The 20,896-nt window shown below is 37.0% G+C and overlaps 2 long non-coding RNA genes across 2 annotated transcripts; one reads left to right on the top strand and one right to left on the bottom strand.

Annotated features, from left to right (window-relative positions):
• Nucleotides 1-1,505: 1,505 nt before the first annotated feature.
• On the top strand, nt 1,506-12,050 carry LOC116650296 (uncharacterized). Its single transcript, XR_004303273.2, has 3 exons — nt 1,506-4,915; nt 11,318-11,552; nt 11,610-12,050. It is a non-coding gene; the product is annotated as an uncharacterized lncRNA (long non-coding RNA).
• On the bottom strand, nt 6,217-20,463 carry LOC116650294 (uncharacterized). Its single transcript, XR_004303271.2, has 4 exons — nt 20,313-20,463; nt 7,349-7,661; nt 7,056-7,262; nt 6,217-7,001 (listed from the first exon to the last, which is right to left on the bottom strand). It is a non-coding gene; the product is annotated as an uncharacterized lncRNA (long non-coding RNA).
• Nucleotides 20,464-20,896: the final 433 nt, after the last annotated feature.

Here is a 20,896-nt window from a genome sequence, read left to right as displayed (position 1 = left end):
GTGCATGCGTTAGTAGTGTTTGTGAGAGCTTCAACGAAACCAGGTTTGAATTGGCTCTCGTTGAATTAGTTGCATGGCCTTTTAACAAGATAATTGCACAGAATTCCATTTGAAATGGAATCGAAGAGCTTTCTCTCCGACTTTCATGTAATCTACTTGAGCAGCCCGACGCATTAATCAATATTTCAAAGTAATATTTTGATGCAACTGCATCTGCTTTGTGTAAACGAACCTATTTATTCGACATGGCAAACGCATTACGCAGATACACATGTACAGTTGGGGCCAGGGCCAACAATTTGGACTGCAAGCGAAACCAAGTTACAAATGAGAACCGGATAAACCCACGCGTAGCTCTCAGAAATGCGAATAGATATTGTGAAATTTTGTTTGACTGGGTCATTGAGATGAATCTCGGTGCTGCGTTCGATGGCTGTCAATGGCTTTGACTGCCCCGAGAAGTGTCGCATGTTGTGCTATCTATTGTGAAGCTACTTTTCATGTACTCACCATAATACCACCCCCCCCCCCCCCCCCCCCACACACACACACACACACACACACACGCAACAAACACACTTTCCAAACCAACTCCCTCTTTCACTTTCACGATGCGCACGAACAACGCATTCGAAGAAAATCTGTAAAAGCAGCAGCAGCTAGAGCTCATCTAAGTTCTCCACAGCTTTCAAAGACCGTTAAGCAACGCAATTATTCATGTTTATGATGCGATGACATTGTAAATTCACCCAACCTATCCGACCTACTATATCCCACACTTTGCCTTTACTTTAGCTGCTGCTCGCTTGCCCCCTTGACTTAATACTTAATAATCAGGTGCTGCACAAATTGGCAGCGCTTGAGACGAGGCATCTGTGTTATGTTAGCAGAGCAAACTGTTTGCATTCGGTTACCGTATTGGACGGGTTTCAAATATAATCTATGCGGGAATACAAATAGCTGTGCATTATTGATAGCACTGCTAGCTGACACTTGGGGTTAGTCTGATTAAAGAAGAAAAACAATCTGTGTACTCAATTTATTTAAAGCTGCAGCGGCACTGTAAAGTAATCGATAGTCAGACCGTAAGAGCTGGAAAGCTGAAATTTTCACTGTAGTTGCCTTATGTGATAAAAGTGCCCGTTAAGACGGGGTTTCAGAAAATTACGCCCACAAGTGTGGAAAAATCGAAAAAAACGATTGAGTGATACTTTTTTGTTTACCATCTGATCGGCGTCTAACTCATTTTGAAAGATCTTTGTTCAAATTTATTCGATCGGTGTTTTACACTTTTCGAAAAATCGATTCCTCCTGGGTGGAAATGGATGTCAACGATTTCAAAGATCTATACAAAAAATTAATTCATTAATTAATTAATTAATTAATAATTTGCTTCAAACTTATTTTCAAAGCTGTACAATGAACTCAACTCAATGAACATGTGTTTCAGAGATTTGGTAAATCTCACACGCAACAGTGGTAAATTGGCGAAAAACAGTTGTATGAAAGTTTTTTTCCTACGATCAGATCGGCTTCAAAATCATTTTCAAAGATATTTGTGAGAATTTATTGGTTACGTTCTTGGGTGGCAAATGCGGGTGAAAGGTTTAATAAACGAAACATTATTCTTCAGCTAAAACATATTTTTAGATTAGTAGCACGAAGCGTTCCACGGGTATAAACGAAAACAACTGCTAATATATGTGTGTGTTATCGCTGGATTTTTAATTAAGTATTTGCATTCGCTTTTATCGGTTGATCGATTACTTTGAATCTGCAAAGCTATCTCCATTAAATTTTTTTACCCTGAACTCATTAAAAATGGGTATAAGGGTATATTCTATTTGTGCAAAACCCAAATGTATGTAACAGGCAGATGGAAGCATCTCCGACCTCATAAAGTATATATATTCTTGATCAGCATTAATAGACAAGTCGATCAAGCAAGTCCGTCTGTCTGTCCGTCCGTCCGTCCGTTCGTCCGTCCATCCGTATGTATGAACGTAAGGATCTCAGAACCTATAAGAGCTAGAGCTTGAAATTTTAGATGTAGGCGCTGCTAGTGCCTGCGCAGATCGAGCTTGTTTCCGATAATCGATAACTTACTGTTTCCAAGCAATCGATACAAATCGATATCGATATCCTGTTTTTTGGGCAATTTTAGTAAATAATAAGAGCTAGAGTCACGAAACTTGATATGTTGCTTCTAAAATAGAATATATATATGCATTTGATGTTGGAAGAAGAGAGTTTAGGGTATCCCTAGTCGGGAGCTCCCGACTAGAACCTCTTACTTGTTAATATTTGTACCCTTTCAGATTCTCACATTAATCGACTGGAATACCGAATTAACCCCGTTATGAGTACCTTTAACATTTCTTTATTTAACAACAGTATAACACATGGTAACAGGCAAACTTCAACACTCAGAAATATCAAGAGTATCATTGTAAATTAACCACCTGCTCTTGAACATTTTCAAAGGGTAGGACGATAATTTTGAAGCTACATAATTCCGTACTTAAGCAAGGAGCGTTTGATATCGGACCCGGTTGCACAACATGTTTAACTTAACTAAGACCCACCCACGGTGTTGCCACCTAACAAACACGATTGTAGCTACTTATAAACCCCAGTCGACATGCACAACCACACTCACGCAGCAACATTTGATTAGAGACCCGCTGCAACGGGGAATTAAGCGCAAGTTAAGAGTATTTCGTAGGCATTATAGGCTTGAAGCATGAAACTAAACCGACAACAAGAAACTTCAATTAGAGCCAAACATTTTAATTAGGCCAATAACCGTCTGAAGTGATTGGTGAAAGGGACATGATTGATAAGTGAGCAGATATGCGGCGGCGTGCTAGTTTATCTGAACAACTGCAGGCAAGCCAATGAAAACAATTGTCTATGTGTAAAATATAAAAATAGGTTAGAGCCTTAGACTAAGAGATACCATACACTAAGCATAAGCAGAGTGCGAAAGTAAGCTATGTTAACTGTAAAAGACGGCAGTGGAAGGGATTGTCAAATAATATAATATTTGGATTTTAGCTGTAAATGAAAGTTTTCGAAAGGTGGCTATTGTCGTGCTTAGTACTTCTAGTTGGGCATGGCTTTAACATTTCAATAATTTTACTAAGACAGAGATTAAATATAATTAACTTGACCTGACTTCAAGAGCATCTGATTAACGGGCATTAAACAAGCCGCATATACCCCATTTGCCTTTTGGGAATAGAAAACATAAAAGGCACTTAAGTGAAATTTGCAGGTTTAATGGAAAAAGTTTTGATGCGTGGCAAAGACGGCTAATTCGATTGTCATTAGCCAAAGTATGGCTATCCAAATCTTGCAGCATGCCATATATCCATAGCAAATATAGTATATATATTCAAAGTAAGGTAATGCACATAAGTGAATTTTCATACAACTAAAATGCCTACACAGAGCGCGCCAAATGCTTTGTTACTAGATACAAAAAAAATATAAAGGGAGCAGTGAGCGCAGCGCGGTAAAATTAAAGTGAAATTGAAAAAGTTTTATGAGCTTTTTCCCTTCTGCCATGCAGTGGGCAGGACGAGCGGGGGCATGAGGCATGTGGCAGGCAATGAAAGAAAAATATTACACAGCCGCCACCGACGCGTTAAGAAGACAAAGGCGTCGCCCGACGATTTGCCGCTGTTTCAATCCTTGTACTTTATGTTTTTTGTGGTTATTGTTGTTGTTGCCATTGTTGTTGTTCCTTTTGTTGCCGCCGCCACTAAATTGCCTTCCTGTGCCTGAACCTGCCCCACAACTTTGTGCAGCAGGTTGCTTAGGTAACACAGTTTTTTATGTAGTTATACCCAATGACTCGGCCCCCGTCCGCGGCAGCGGCATCATCAGCTCCTGTAATTGCATAATAATTGCAGCGACTGCGGCAGCATCTGAATCTCTTGCCTCTCGAACGTCAGCGACGCGCGCTTAAACTAATTTTCCCATAGAATTACTTTGGATGAGTTTGGTAATTAATGGCAGTAACGGTAACGGGCGCAAGCAACTTTTTATTATGAATAATACAAGAACTTACAAGACAAGCTCTAAGTAGTATATCATATTTAGAATAATAGACCAGCTTTTATAATCAGACAACATGTGCAACTCAACTAAGTATAAGACTTGGCAAGAATTTGGTTAAAATTTGTACGTGTACTATCTAAAATTGTAAGCATAACATTTGACACGTTAATAACGCTATATGTATATATATTTGCGGACGTACGTCTAAATGTATGACTGTATGCATATTGACATGTCTGTGCTTATGCATGTATGTTTGCATGTATGACTGTATCTATGTGTATGACGATAACTTATGTATGTTCGTTTGTATGAAGGTACTTTTGTGTGTACGCATGTATATATGTGGTTGCTCGTATGTGTGTATGTATATGCGTTCGCATGTATATATGTATCCATTATGTGAAGATTTATATATGTAAATGCATGTTTGCATATATTTTGTGTGTTTACATGCGAGACCAAATTTAACTCTAGCTGCGCTGCAAATACAAAAATATGTATTCTCAACTAACCGTACTACGCGATTCTCATGAATTTAGGTTAGTCTTATGATAAGCCTATGGGTCTTCACTTTGTGTTTAATATTTTATGAGGATATTCCATCAAAGGAGGCAGCATCTTTGATATTGGAGGAGAAGCAGCTTGCACAATGGGGAAGACGGAGACGGAGCTTGCACTATGCTTCAACCATGGCGAATGCGTCAACTCAAGCAAAGGTAAGAGTTTCTTAAACACTTAAAAGATTACTTTAATATAGGAGAAGACGGTGACTTGAGCAAAGGAGGAGGCGGATGCAATTATGAAGGACGCACTGGCTATAGTTTTGCCAGGATCATCGAAAAAACTGGTACGTGTTAAAGCAAAGCTAATTAATAATATGCATGTTGTATATATGTTGGCTTGTATGTATTCAAATACGTGTACATGTTGGGTCGAAATGAAAATGAACAAGAAACGTTTTTATGAATACTGCTCTTCTACGTGATTCTCACCTTTTTCCGATCGGATCCAAAATCATTTTCAAAAATTATTGTGAAAATTCGTTTTAACTGCATTTTCCACATTTCGGAAAATCCACTCCTTGGTGAATAGCCCTCGGTTAAATCTATTTCACATCATTATATTAATCGAGTGTACATTTATTTTAGTAACATCTGTTACTGAAACTTTTACAGTAATTTATTACAAATTGCATTATTTCCCTACTTTATCTGCACAAAATTCTTTTTTCTAGCATTCCGATAGTTCAGTAAAGTTAATTGCTAAATTCTACTTGTTTACAAAGTATCAAGAAATATTTACAAATTTATTTTAAGGCCGTGGTTCAAGTGCTTCATTTTTATTCCCTGAACCCATTAAAATGGGTACAAAGGGTATATTGTATTTGTGCAATAGGTAAATGTAACAGGCAGAAGTAAGCATCTCCGACCCCATAAACTATATATATTCTTGATCAGCATCAACAGCCGACTTGATCTAGCAATGTCCGTCTGTCTGGATCTTAGAAACTATAAGAGCTAGAGAAATTTTAGCTGTAGATCCTCCTAGTCTATGCGCAGATCGAGTTTGTTTCTGGTAATCGATAACTTACTCCGTGTCTAAGCAATCGATAAAAATGGATATCGAAATCCTGTTTTTTGAGCAAATTGTGTACATAATAAGAACTAGAGCCACCAAAATTGACATGTTTACTCTAGAATAGTACATATATATATATATATATATGGTATCTTTTATTTTATACACAAATATTTTATGGTACAATAAGATATACTGTAAAATTTCATGAAGACCGGTTAAGAAACACGTGTTTGCGGCACCAGCACAAATTCAAAGAATATGTCTGCATGTACACACATAAATTCATGCGGGTCTGCTTCGTATTCATCAACAGCATTATAATTGCGATTCTTTTGTTTTCTGTGCTACTATTTTAATTAAATTTTTTGTCAATAAGACTGGCTGTTGAGTAGAAGCGGTGGCACGTTGTGTTGTCTGTCTCGAGTTCGAGACCTACCGGTGAAACTATATTTTGTGTCTGGTGTGGCTGTTGAGTAGAGACGCCGGCAAGTAGTATTTTCTTCTTTTTTTTTTTTATTAATTTATCTTTGTTACTACTAAAGCAAAAGAGCACGCAGCGCGAGCTGGATTTGATGTTGGAAGAAGATGGTTCAGGGTATCCCCTAGTCGGGAGCTCCCGACTAGAACCTCTTTTTTTTTTTTTATTTATGCTCTGGTTTTCGTTGCTTTGTGTGTTGGCTGTGTCATATGCAGCCAAATTATTTACACAGAATTGTAAAGCAATTTTTCTTATAAATGTAAATTCTTCTGGAATTCGGTTCGCTCTGAATTTTGTTGAATTTGCAATTTAAAGTTTTTTCGCACGAGAAATGCGCGGGCGGTCCAAAGAGGCGGCCGGGTGCTGGATTTTGTCCGAAAAGGACTCTTTGAGTTGGCGCAAAATTGGGCAAGTGCAGCAAGTTTTGTTTGCTTTTATCTGCTTACCAGTGGACAGCGGCGACGCCCAACCAGGACTACAACTAAAATGCATTTCGAAGGCAATATATATAAATCTACATTTCTTGTGCCACACTGGCAAACTGTCCAAAAAGTGTCAAATCCTTTTGCATACATCCTTTTGGCCTACAGCAGCCGCCACACAGCTAAGCTGCAACTAAAATGCTTCCCGCCTCTTCCTCACTCGGCTGGCCATGTGCCCAATTGTTGTCCTTCTTTCGAAACTAAAGATCAACTATGTAGCAGCTATTGAGTCGCCTCCTCCTGCAACTGCTGCTGCTGTTGCTGCCACTTATGCTCGTCTTTGCTGCGGTTTATTTGCATCAAGTCGCTCGATGTAGCGGCTTCTTGTGTGCCACTCGTCGTGCTACACGTCGCCGCTGCTACGTGTCCCTGGAGTATTTTTCCTGCAAATACTGCACGAAATTGCTTTATTTGCCTGTTAGCTGCAAGTTGGCTCAAGTACCTACAGAAAATAAAAAGAACGAACTCTTCGTACTAAATGTCACCCAAGCAGCTTTTGTTCTTCTGTCTGTCGTGCGAGGATTGGACACTGCTTTAAATCCTGTTAAATCTTAGCTGCTTAAATCTTTTGAGACATGTCCACACATAATTTAACGTATGCTCTCAGTTCAGATATGATTGCAACGTTCTGTCTGGCGTTTTGTGAGTCGAATCTAAAAGCATTTCAAGAAATTGATGTTAATTACTTTAACAAGCGCCTATTTATTTTTTTATATATTATTAAAAAGAATCATCTTACCATATCACACATCTGCTATTGTTTTGGTTGCCTAAAGGGAAATCGACATTGTTTCCATTCATTCGCTTAAAGGTAACTCCATTTAGTGCATCCAAAGCCTGGCTTTATATTAAAAAGGAAAGCTCAGTCTATAGATGCAATAAATATTGTATTGCCATATGAAGGACACACACAGACAAACACGCACGCACACAAGACATTCACTATATATATCATGAACTCGACGTCTGGCGACTGGGCATTTGTAAATTTAAGCGTTTGTTGGGTTTAATCAAGTGCACGGACGAAAGCAAACACCAACCGACGCTCAAAACTGCAAAAGCACAAAAATAAAAAAATAAATCAAATTACAAATTGACGAAGTGTTTGCAAACATCAAATATTTACACTTTTAAATGCAGTTCACTTATTTGTATAATTATTTTTTTTTTATTTAGTTTTTTTCTAGGATTTTAGAATATAGTTTTTTCTCATTTGTTTGCCGTTTGATTATTATTACGAAAAACGCTTTTGTTTATCTAAGTTGTTGCAGCGTGAACACATAATTTAATTTGAAGTGGGGAAATGCACGGGCTTAATAGTGAAGCGTGTGCATTTCATTGTTTTGTTTATCTTTGCCGTTTAATTATAGTTTGTCGTGTTTGCTTAGTGTTAATATAAAACAATCAATTATAATATGCAATCATTTCAGCGTTTTATACACCTTCTATCACGTGTTGTTGTAGTTGTTAGTTTTTTTTTTTTTTGTTTGGCAAACAATGCCAATTATTTATTGGGCATTATGCGATTTAAGCTGACGCGGCGTATGGGTAATATTTACATTCTAGTGAAAGCCATTGCAAGACATGTTTATCGTTATTATATGTAGATAAAAAAAGATACATACCGCATATTTTGCATAAATAAAATAAATAGAATAAAATATAAGTAAAATATATATAACTCTTAAGAGTTGGCATTAAAAAGAATTGTTCACATGTATCTATATACATATATGTATAGCGTTAAGTTCAATATATTCCATTATTTATGAAGGAAGGAAATATTTCAGTCGTGCACAAAACAAAAAAAAATAACATTAAGTGGAATATAAAAACATATCAAATATGTTGAACAGTTTCTACACGAGGTTCATTGATGGAAATGTTGGAATGGAATGCCCCGCTTATCTTAATGCGTATTTCAATTAACAATAAAAATTTCAAATGAATCATTAAAATACCAATTAATATTTATTGACCGACATTGCAACAGAATCGGCCGTATATATATATATATATATCCGATATATATATTCCCTCTGAGGCATAACATTTATGAAGCCTTTTTTGCCCGCCAATTGGCACTTATCGATTAAAAAATGTCAAACAAAATTCCAGACTCTGGTGACATTTATAAATAAAAATTTGCAAGCGATACGCGTTTAACTGTCTGCAACAGTCTATTGGCCAAGTTAAAGCCCTTTTACAATATTAATACGACCGTCAGTGGACGATACGCGTCGCGGGTCAATTTGTTTTTTGTTTTGCATAAATTTTAATGCAGCGCACGCAAAATATTTATATGCACATATTTACACAGCGCCCCATTACACATTTGACCAGCCGGCAAGGGTGAGCCGGCCTGGCATTTAGCTTTATTGGCTACGCTTGCCTGGATTCAGAGGCACGACAATCCATAGAGTGCATATCGCGCACTCTATTTATAAAATTATGCCGCCATTTTTGTTGCCGCCTTCAGTGACGATTGTATGAGCTACTTATGCACTTCTCTATGTGTTTTCATATATATGGTTTTTATATGAACTCTCTATGCGATTCTCATGATATAGATATAATTTTGTTATCATTTTGTTCTGCATATCCCTCGGCGATTCTCATGACAGATATGCTTTTGTTATGCAGCTCTCTATGCGATTCTAATGATATAGATGTGGTTTCGTAAAGCATCTCTCTACGAAGATCCCGTAAACAACCTCAAAATAGACAAACTGCAAATTATTAAAGCTTTTTAACTAAATAAAAATCTCTGTACTTACATCGGTTCAAAATGTATAAAGCTTCCATTTACTTTCCTAGTTGCCATATTTTACACACATAATTCACACATCCCATTGAACAGATCATTAATGTAGAAATCTGTTCAGTGTAACGTACGAATCATGTAATGTAAACACCAACTATTTGCATTAATAACTTTTCATTTCATATGTTAATTGCGCAATCATTCCATTGATACTGTGAATGGCAATTTTCTAGATGCCTTACTACCACTCAGAGTCTCAATGTGACGATATAGAGCAAGCAATTGAAATAATTTAAAGATAAATGAATATGTTTTTAAAAGATTTCAAGTTATTCAGTTTGCGCTTTTGCATTTGCAAAATCATCTAGTAATTCGAAAAAACAGAATACATTCGAATATGCTAAGATTTAGAAAAGCATAGTTTATTTAAAAAAAAATAAATAAATATTGAATACTTCAAGTAGTATAATTTGATAGAATTGTTGTATTTTATGTTATCTGAAATGTTGTTTTGCCTGTAGACTTAGCTGTGTACCACCATCAACTTTCTGCATTTAGAAACTCAATTAAGAAAATTGATGTGGTTCACCGCTGAGTCTAGACAGCACTACTACGAACACTTTACAACACTGGCACGCTTTTTGCTCGAGATATTAGCTTAGTGCCGAAGCACAATCAATAGACAATATGTTGTAAGTAAACAATATTGTCTAATGTTTATGCGTCAGCAAAAAGTTGACAGCCGCAGCCGAATACCCTACGATTTCTTCGCACACACACTGTAACAAATACAAAAAGTGTCCATTATTTAGATGCTTGTTTGTTCTACATATTTAAAGGTAATGCACATAAATGTTTATACTCACACGATTCACGAATACGCAAGGTAATTCAGATACATGCCGTAGGGTTTTGATATTGCATACACAGGGACAAAGGACAAAAATCCACAGCATCGTTGGCCATTTAGACCCAGATTTGTGCGCACAGATGCGATGCACACAATTTGTTTGGCTTAATTTATTTATGGGCATTTGTGCATAGCTATGCACAAATGATTGCATTCATAATAAGTACGGGTAGTTTAGAAACCAACAGAAATTAAAATTAACAGCCCGGCAAAATACAATTTACGTTTAACTTGGAACAATTAACAGATCCTTGTCTCAATGACAAAAAAAAAAATCACGAACTACAAATCTATCTAAAAGCTTGTCTGTAAATTGAAATTTCCTTTAAGCACGCAAACACTTAAGTCGCAGTAGGTAAACACAAATTTGTTTAAAAAAAATAACCAATGAAAAATATACAAATAAATGGAACATTTTGTGCCTTGTCCTGTTTTATGCTAGGCCTGGCCAAAATAAGCAACAAGGCGGCATTTGCATAATGAGGCTATTATAATTTCAATTAAAATTTCTCCCTCTTGACCATTTTTAGGCAGAAACCTCCCAACCCCCGCATGCATGACTAACGGCACAGAACTAAAACGACAAACAAAGCGCCCTCATTTCTTTTTTCTTCCCAAACAAAATGTGCGTAGTTGCCAAAGGCAACAACAATACAAAAAATATCATCACCCGCACGCATGCTACTTTAATTACATAAATAAATAGACCCGTACACGGGAAAAAATGTATTTGTTGCATAATTCGTTGTTAATGAGGTTAGCTAAGGCTTTACCCAAACACTAAAACGCAAATCCTGCAATTGCAATTTATCTTGTATATCATATACGCCAGGATTAAACTGTGCGGCCAAATCATAAAAATCGATGATTAATGTACAAATCCAGTTCAAGTCCTTGAAGTTACCTGAATAAATACTAAAAAAAAAATATTGTTAAGAAAAGTTGCATAACAAATTAAATAAAATTTCCTACAGAATTTTTTAGCTCACACGTTTGTTGGCTTCTATTGCAAATAATATGTGTATATCTTCCAGGTAAATCGCAGTAAACCAGTTAAATAGAAACAAGGTCGATTTTGGACTGAGTTACGAATTGTTCTGACTGATCTCATCGAGCAAGAACCAAATGTAAGATGAGACGGCAGCAAGAACAATTCACAAACCAATCTTTCGTGTTCACTTAACAATAAGTATGAATACAGTGCAGCTTAGGACCGGCTTACATATTATTATCGCTAATTTTTGGCTGGCTTTAAACAAAGACATAAAGGTGAGAATATTATGTACCTCGCATATTATAGCCACAACTATGCTGCTTTTTGTCCAGGGTATCAATTATTCTGACTGATCTCATCTTGGCCAATACACAGAGGAGCAACCGGACAGAACAATTTTAACCAAGAACTAATAAGATTGAACTGCCTTAACCTATATAACCGCCTAATACTCATCGTGTTACATACTATTCTGGCTGATGTCATCTCCATGCGATCCCAGAGGATCATTAGCAAGAATAATATGTACACCAAACAATATATCCAAGGTACTTCAAATACTTAGGTTTTCTTCTTGAACTTTCTCAGATTTAAACTTTTCCGATCGAGCAGCCGTTAGGTTAACCTTCAATTGAATTAAACAGATATCGTACGTAATGCGAAAAGCGTAAAGTTTATTATTTAGAGGCCTTTTAGGCCTTTTCTATGACACATATAAATGAAATGTTCTCAAAAAGCTTTGAAAATGATTTTATTGTTTTCGCGTCAGTCAGTCAGGTTCTATACAGATTTTTAAAAGCTGTATAACACATATTTGATTCACATTCATTCACATTCCATTTCCATCATTTTAAATGATAATTATAATCGAATATGCCTATAATTTTGTAAAGCCATATATTACTTTTATTGTTTTTGTGTACATATTTTGCATCTTCACATTGTTTTAAAATCGATTAATGTAAGCATGTTTTTTATTTTATTATTTTCTGAAGTAAAATATATGAAGTTAACCATTTATGTAATTTATCTAAAAACAAAAATATACATATCATTTTTTTAATCTTCATCGATAATTAGGCTTAGGGTAACAAAATTACGAATAAACGTTTCTATACTAAAATGATTTTTATACGAAATCTTTGTCAACTTGATTGAGTAATAAAAATTTGAATTTAAGACATAATGATCATCATTGTGTAATGAAACCTTTGAATTGTTCAAAAACTCAATCATTTCTTTACAAATAAATCTACCATATGAATTTACATGGCATTTCAGTATTTACGATCCCCAACCAATTTCGGAAAAAATGTACGGTCTCAAATTATTTTTAATATTTTTTATCTTAATAGAGAAAAGCGTACTTGATTAATTAAAATAAATTAAATGATTTCAAATTCTTGTTTATCAGTCCAACAATTGCAAATCGTCTCACACAGTTCGGTACATTTGCATAATCCATTTGCTGGAAACGAGGAATATGTCGAGTTCCAGGCTCAAAAGAGCAGAGGATAAAGAAAAAGGGAAATGGATGCCATATATCCAAGCTGCCAGTGTCAATGCAGCCGAACGCAATAAATTCTTGCAACAGCCACAGCCAACAACAGTCGCAGCAGCAGCAACACTCCCGATTCCCAAGCTGGCCTCAGCAATACCCTATCCACTCCTCGACACCAACCCAACCCATCTACTTGTGCGTTGCATGCAACGAAAACTGAGGCGCAGCGCAAATTTAATGCCAATAAATTTAAATTACCAGAACGTCGTCTCTGTCCGGCCATGGTGCAACAACAAAAACACCAACAGCATGTCTGGCCGGGCACGCAGTATTTATGATAACAGTACATGGAGTAGGTATTGAGGACATCCAGAGAGCGCTACGAGAACTTGTACGAAAGTGTGGCAACCCCAGCCCATACAGTTATCATCTAATGAGCAGGTGTCAAACACCTAAGTCCGTACTGCTGTTGTTACTAATTAGCGTTGTTGTCGGGTGGTTCGGCCCTGGGTTCGTCTAATTGGGACTGAAAAGAATGCGACCGAGGTGGATTATGGAAATTACCTAGTTAGCTGTGAGCTGCACGTAGTTCAGAAAGACAAAGGAAGAACAAGTAGATATAGTTTGAAATCGATATATTTAAAATGTTGAAACTTGAAATTGAAATATATTTAATAGAACAATAAATACGCGACAATTTAGAATAGAGCATTGAACATTTAAATATGAACTGAATAAAATATGCGAGGAAACATTCATAAAACTATGAATTATAAGACAATTTCTATTGACAAAATTTGGTATGAAACAGTATAAAATGCGAGTGTAACAATATTAAAGACAATGTGGAAGCAAACAATTCTAAATGAAGCAATGTAAAGGGTTGGAAAGTGAAACGAATTTGACAGGCAGCAGCGAACAATGCGACAGTTTTGGATGAAAAAATCAACATGATATATGGAAATATAAAATGGCTACTAACAGAAATGTAACAACTAAAGATATGAATGATTCAAATGGAGCTTATTTGCAATTAGAACTTTTTTTAGAAACAATTGGAATGCAATTTATAAATATTATTAATAAAATGCCATCTCTACTGGTTTTAACTGCAAATAAGGGCCTCTTCAAGTGTGGTTCAAGTTTATTTTCCTGGGGAATGTAATAACGGAAGGATGATCCGAAAGCGCAACGCTATGCAACTATATTAAAACGCTCCGCTCAACGCTCTTTTTATCGACATCCTGAGGAAAGCGACATCGTAGAGCAAAATGAGTTTTTACTGATTGGCTTCGTGATGCAGCATCTGTCAAAGGGCCGTGGCCAATCTCTTGACAGTTGGAATTACAAGGATGAACCTCAGAGCTAACTTGACGCATTTCTCAGCTGCGATTTACCAAAGTAATGAAGAAAAAAATAAAATAAAGGACAAACAACAAAAAGGGACTATGCCACTTAGAATGAAAAGTGAAACGTGACTCTCGCCTGGCAATGGAGGCAATATAAAATTTTAAATAACCGAGACTGTCATTAAATATGTTGGCGCATATAGAGGGGCGGGCTGGCGTTCAGGGTGATGTTAATGAAGCGTCGCAGCGCGAGCTAAAATCCGCCGGAGACTCATCAATATAAGTAACTTGAGCAGACACATCTAATGACAGCATAAAATGTAAAATGAACTCACAGTTCAAATGCACAAGTGCCAGGCATGCGCGGGGCCCGGGGGTGAGGCAGCTGGGCGGTTGCGGCAAGCAGGACAGTTTATCATTGTGCTGAACATGCCTAGCAAAAGGATGCCGAATCAGCGCGAACGACGAATGACCATCCGCAACAGCAGCAGCATCAGGCGGCACAAGCAAGGACGCCTGACTGACTCGGCACTCTGCGCCTTTTCCCAACACAGCACCCTGCTCAACTGTCGAGCAGCGTGTTGCTTGTCTGCTTCATTTATAACCACCAACGAGACGGCAAAGGACCACAAGGACGACGTTCAAATGCAAGACCGCAAAACTGTTTGTGTTTTTCTTCATCCTTGCATTTGCACTTCGCACTGACCTCCTCGCCCCCACCCAAACTACAACAACAACAACAACAACAACAACACGTTGCTGCCCGACAGCTGTCATCATGAACAACGAGCAGCTAGTCCTGCAGAGCGACAAGTGGAGGGGGAAACGGTTGCAGGGTGTAGGTGAAGCCAACCAAAAATAGCAGTTCACAGAAGTCCACAGAAAGTAAAAGTTTGTCAGTCAATTTTGTGTTTGACATTTTAGCACGCCCATCAGAGCGCCCACCCCCCCACCCCCTACCCATCCCTTCTTACACAACTACACTGACTGAGAAAATTTGATGTTAAATGTGCGAATAAGTGATGCATTAAAGACAAATTCAATTACACTGGAAACTAAGTAAAAACTATGCGAAACTTTTTTATCAAATAAATTTTAAAATTGCTGAATAAAGCAATGCATAAAATTGATTCTCAAGGGCATGGGCATGACATACGATCTCGTTAGGGAAATGGAAAAATATTTACAAATACATATAAGCAAGGACAACTTCGCACAATTAAATATTATTATACATAGTTATTGGAGGTGCAATATATAGAATGAGAAATAACAAAATACCAATACCTCCTGCTTTGAAGAAAATAAACATACATTTTTGACAAATTAAAAATATTAATGCAACTTTGTGGAAAAGTCAACATATTAATAGTGTGTTTATTAATTTTATCGCCTTCGTATATGCTCCCTATTTACATGATATGCTGCAAGCAATATTTTGTGCCAAAGGTTACAAAATACCCTCTTCTAGAGGGTATTGTAACTTTCTCGTGAAACTTATAATGCGTAGAAGGAAACAATTCTGGCCCCGAGTTTATATAGTCATGTCCGACTGTCTGTTTCTATGTGAACCATTTCCTCAGCTTTGAATCTATCGTCTTAAAACTTTGCCTGGGTCCGTCTTTTCGTTGCAGGCAGTAGATATGTCGGAACCGTGCGGATCAGACAACTATACCTTATAGCTACCATAGGAACGATGGGTTTAAAAGGTTATGGCAGGAAACAAGTTTTGATTTTCAAAATATCTCAACTCCTCTTAGCTCCTCGTATTTATGCAAAATATGATCATATGGGTGCCATAGGAATAATCGGATCGGTCTAGAATTGAGTACAACTTTTTTTTATTTTTAAAGATACATTAATCAAATGTATAAACATATGCAAATCCTATATACATATGCAAAATCCTACTTAGATCGCACTACTATATCATATTGCTGCGATGGGAAAGATCTATCGAAAGGTAGGTTCTATTATGGAAAACTTTTTTGTTCATCATGCTATCTGGACCGAAGGCAGCGTTTACTTTTTAAACTATGCTGCTTTTACAACATCGGACCCATTATAGAAACTGTTTCTGTTTTCCAAGATATTTTCATCGAGCTCAGCATTTACGATTTTCAATACAAGATATTATATATTTGTTTTGGATATTAAATCTTTGGCGTGCCGAAGATAACCTTACTTACTTCCAATTATAATACCCCAATCGAAATGCAACTCTTACTAAAAACGCTAAATTCCTTAGGTTACATATTCCATATAACATTTCTAAAACAGAATATCCTGTCAGCTTGACTAATCGAGTCGCGTTTATCGTTTTTTTCTTGTCAATCCGCATGCCACGAATAACTGAAACAGTTTAAGGGCCAATTAATCAAATACCATTGAATATAAATCAAATTGCAAGGCCAAATGCCTGGCGAAGCGCTGCGATAGTGCGGGTGGTGCAATCCTTGGCTTAACCACACAAAAAGAAGCCCGTCAGTCAGACAGACGGACAGATGGACAGGCGGACCAAAGACTTCGCAACAAAGCGTGAAATTTCAATTTGCCATATTAATAAACCCGAAACCTTGCAGCTGAAAACCAGACAATAGTCAAACAGACGCAGCGCATAAAGCAGTTCTCAGTCGGTTGCGGCGGTGGAAGGTGGTGCGTTGCTGTGGTGTCTTTCAGCAGGACAGGCTGCATGTCGGCCACAAGACAGTATCGGAGTACATTTCACAACAGCCGCAAGAAGCTCACATATATATAGCTGCCGCAACAATTCTCATTGCCCTGAGCACCCGCAGCGCAGTGGGGGCGCTGGGTGGTGGGGTAAGCGACGGCAACACTTCCGTTTCCGCTAGCTTGCGCTGATTGTTTTATATCCTGTCAGAGGACACCCTGCAGTTGCCGAAATTTAGAAAACTTGTTTTGCGCTTTCTTGTCCAACTTCGGCTTCTGGCTTGACTATTTGACTTGTGCCAGAAGGATACTGCAGGACGACAGTCACTTGCAGTCATTGTATCTCTGCTGCCACATTGTTGCGGCATTTTAATGCGCTGCTCCCTTTCAATCCCGCACCCAATCCCAGCTCCAGCCCATCCAAATGCCCAACGCTCTGCATATTTAATCAAAGTGAATTACAAATGCCACAGACGATACTCTGCACAAGGCGATGCCCAACTATAGACCACGTCCCACAAAAGCGGGCAAGTGTTATATGGCATGCACTGCACCCATAACAGCAAGCCACCACCAGCCCCACCCATATTTTCAGTGTCGTAAAGCGCCGCGTTGTGGCGTGTAATTTGCCTGGCAGATCAAAAAGCGCTTTAGTTAATAAGAGTCCATTATTTGCCAATTGACGGCTACGTTGATTCCCTTTTCCAACATCATTTATGTATTTTTTTTTTCTTCTCTACCTTCCCCAGCCCACCCTACCATTTTAATTTATTAAAAATGCTGGTCAAGTTTCACTTTTCCTATTCTTGGTTGCTTTTGGCTTCGGTTCGCCTTCGTTTTGGACAAGTTTGATGTGGCAACCGTTTTGGTTTTTTTTTTACCTTTCTCAGCTGTTTAATTACTTATTTATTTCTTAACTAAATTACTTTTCTGTAAAATATTACAAAAGCATCAGACCCTTGGCCCCGCGTCCACCTATTTAACAGCAGGTAGGACCCAAAATAAAAGATCTAATTTATATTAACAAAAAAAATGTTCTTAATAAAGTTTGCCCTTTTGGGTCTGGGCTAATAGGCTTTTGGGTATTGTTTCAGGGTTTCATTCACTGTTAAATTATGAACGGGATTCAATTTGGTAGGCAAACGAAAAAAAAAAGTTACAGATACTTGAAGCCAGCTTCTTACCATGATGTGTCCCAACTGATAATGGAAATTGAAATTTGTTCTATATATATACATATATATATAATTTTTTCTTTCTTAGAAATCTATTTGGCTTAGCCTGAAATTTATTTATAAAATATTATAATTGCTGCATATTATTTATTAATCGTTTGGTTTGCAAAATTTGTTTGCCTTCAAGAAACCAGAAACTGAAAATTGCACTTAAACTAATGAAATAATTGAACAACATTTTCGAACGTTTTCCCTGCACGAAAAACTTCATACATTTCCCCTATCCCCTCCATGCAGAACACAAAGCTCTGGCAAAATTGAAGCTGTTTCAAATTCTTTAGTAAATTCTGCAAGCCCTCCCCCTCCTCTCTCCCACCATGGACCCACTACAGTGGAGCGCACAAATCAATGTTCAATTCTTGTGTTTGTTATACCCTAAAACTTGGCCCCACGCACAACAAAAGCCGCATAATGCGAGCGCATAGAAATTTGTCTGCAATTTCAGAATCAAAATAGTTTCGAGCAAATAATATGAAAAAAGAGCTGAAGCTAAAATTCATAGAGAAAATTCGTTTGACTGCAATAAAAGAAAAGAAAAAAATTGAAATTGTACCCAAATTATTTTTATGCTCTGCAGTTTTTTTTTGATGCCCATTCTTGAAATGGAAGCTGGACTTTATGTGCTTTGATTTTATGGCAAAGCAGTTATGACTGCTGCATATTTTAGACATTGAAAACTTAACCCTTTGACATTCAATTTACTTACGAGCGCTTGCAGTCAGTCAGTCAAATTTGAGTGGAGTTGAGCTTATAGTGAGATTAGATTGCTTACTTGACGTTCAGCACAAAAAGACAGAGCCAGCCGTCGTTATGTGTACATAATTTAATAAGCCTTTTGGGTAGCTGGCGAGCCATCTGACCCAAAGGCTTCCACAGCTGAGCAGCATGTAACCCCAATGGGAAGTTGTGCGTCCCGACAGCAGCTTAAGCCTATAATTTACAAGGTTTCGGCTCACATTGACTTGCCGGCCTAATTTACATTTCTTTGTGCAGCACCCATGCCTACGCCTTCTCCACACCCGAGACCATCCTACTTTGCAGCTGAAAATTAAAGTGCGCGCAAGTGTAATTAAGTACTTGAGCAATACTTAAAATCCTTGGGCATGGGGCTTGGGCCCAAGGAAAATATAAAAAATAAGGCTAAAGGAAAATGCTTCTTGCCATTTCTCAGAAGCCCACTCGAGTGTAAATGGGGTTAAACTTCAGGGGATTTATGACAATTTTTAATTAACAACAGCCGCCGCTTAAGAATTAAGCACATAATAGACATTTTTACTACGATATATATATATATATATATATATATAAACGTTATATTTTGATAGCTCATCAAATTCTCACTTGTTACTGGCTTACAATTTTCCGAAATTTTCATAATTTCCATTTCGCTTTCATTTTGCAGCAGAAAGTTTGGCAATTTCATCAACATTGTTAACATTTTTATGTGATTTTTTTTAACATTTTTGGCACTGTGGAAAGTTTTATTGGTTTGTGGCATTTTTTCCTTTTTTTTACATTGATTGGAAATTGTTGTGAAATTGTAAAGCGAGGTAAAAGTCAAAAAGTTAACAAAAAGGCGCCATAATTGACAAATGCAAAAAGTTACGAACTGAAAATTGAAAGCCACCGCAACACAGCGTTGCCAGCACGTACATACATGTAACATTGTTGTGCACGCTGGTAATGCTGCCGCTGGCTTGTACAAGTTAAAGCGAGATGCAGCTAGATGCCAAGCGCAATTAAATGTGCACACACTCGACATGCAGTGTCAGTGTGCAGTGTTGGCAGTGCTGCGTTAATGAAAATAGTTGAATAACAAAGCGCTCGCAAAAAATAATTCAAACTTTTTCAATGCGCAAAATGTTATATATAAGAACTGTCAGAAATGTTATTTGATATATTTAAATTATTGTTAAAATTTAAATAATTATCAACTTAAACTGCATATCATAGTTTTTCCGTCTGTCAAGTTTCCATAAAAATGTTTGTGTATGTTTATAAAGCCAAGCTATTGTATATATGCATAAGTACATACACGCACGCACACACACAATTTTGCAGCCATATTACTATACACACACAACGACACTTGTTTTTTGGCGTCTGCGCGCATTTCTTAGAAAACGTGAGACATCAGGCAATTGCGAAGCTTTCCAAAATATTTACATTTGTTTTACACACAAGAAGCTCAACAAGGGCAATTGAAGTAAATAAATAAATGCAAGAGCTCAATTTTATTTACATTGAGTTTCATTTTTGCAATTTCACTAAGATACTTACCCGTCACAAAATTAGCGTATTCTCATTTACGCTTGAAAAGTTATTTAACTATAACTCAATCAAATGCTTGCACTCCACTGACTTAATTTTGAGAATAAACATGCTTATTACATTTCTCCTATTGCTCAATTGTTCAAGTTGGTTTGCTCTCGCCGGCTTTCAAACGGAAAAGGAATTTTGCTGGGTTGCCGGATGTCAGAATTGACATCGATTTCAGAGTTGTATTCCGCTCTATCGAATTGTCAAACAGGTCCAATGTAGCTCATACATGAAACAGTTAATCGATGGACCTGGAATGTCGTAACGTGTGCGACACACGTTAGACAAATCTTAAAATTGTAAAATCAAGCTGATATGTTTGGTGAAATAGGAAAATAATTAGAAATTTGAATTGGTTATTTTCGAATTAATATTTGCTGATGCCAATTTAACTTAAGTTTTATTTTTATTATTATGAAAAAAGTCTGTAGAATTTATACATATGTATGTACATGAAGATTTTTTTACATGCATAAGTTTAAATTTAAAAATTGCATAAATTTAGATTTATAAAAAAAATTGTTTTAATCGAGATTTTTAAATTT

This window comes from Drosophila virilis, chromosome 2 (assembly GCF_030788295.1).
Source record: "Drosophila virilis strain 15010-1051.87 chromosome 2, Dvir_AGI_RSII-ME, whole genome shotgun sequence".
NCBI lineage: Eukaryota > Metazoa > Arthropoda > Insecta > Diptera > Drosophilidae > Drosophila > Drosophila virilis.
The sequence above is the reverse complement of the archived record's forward strand: the minus strand, read 5'-3'. Positions and strand labels throughout refer to the sequence as shown.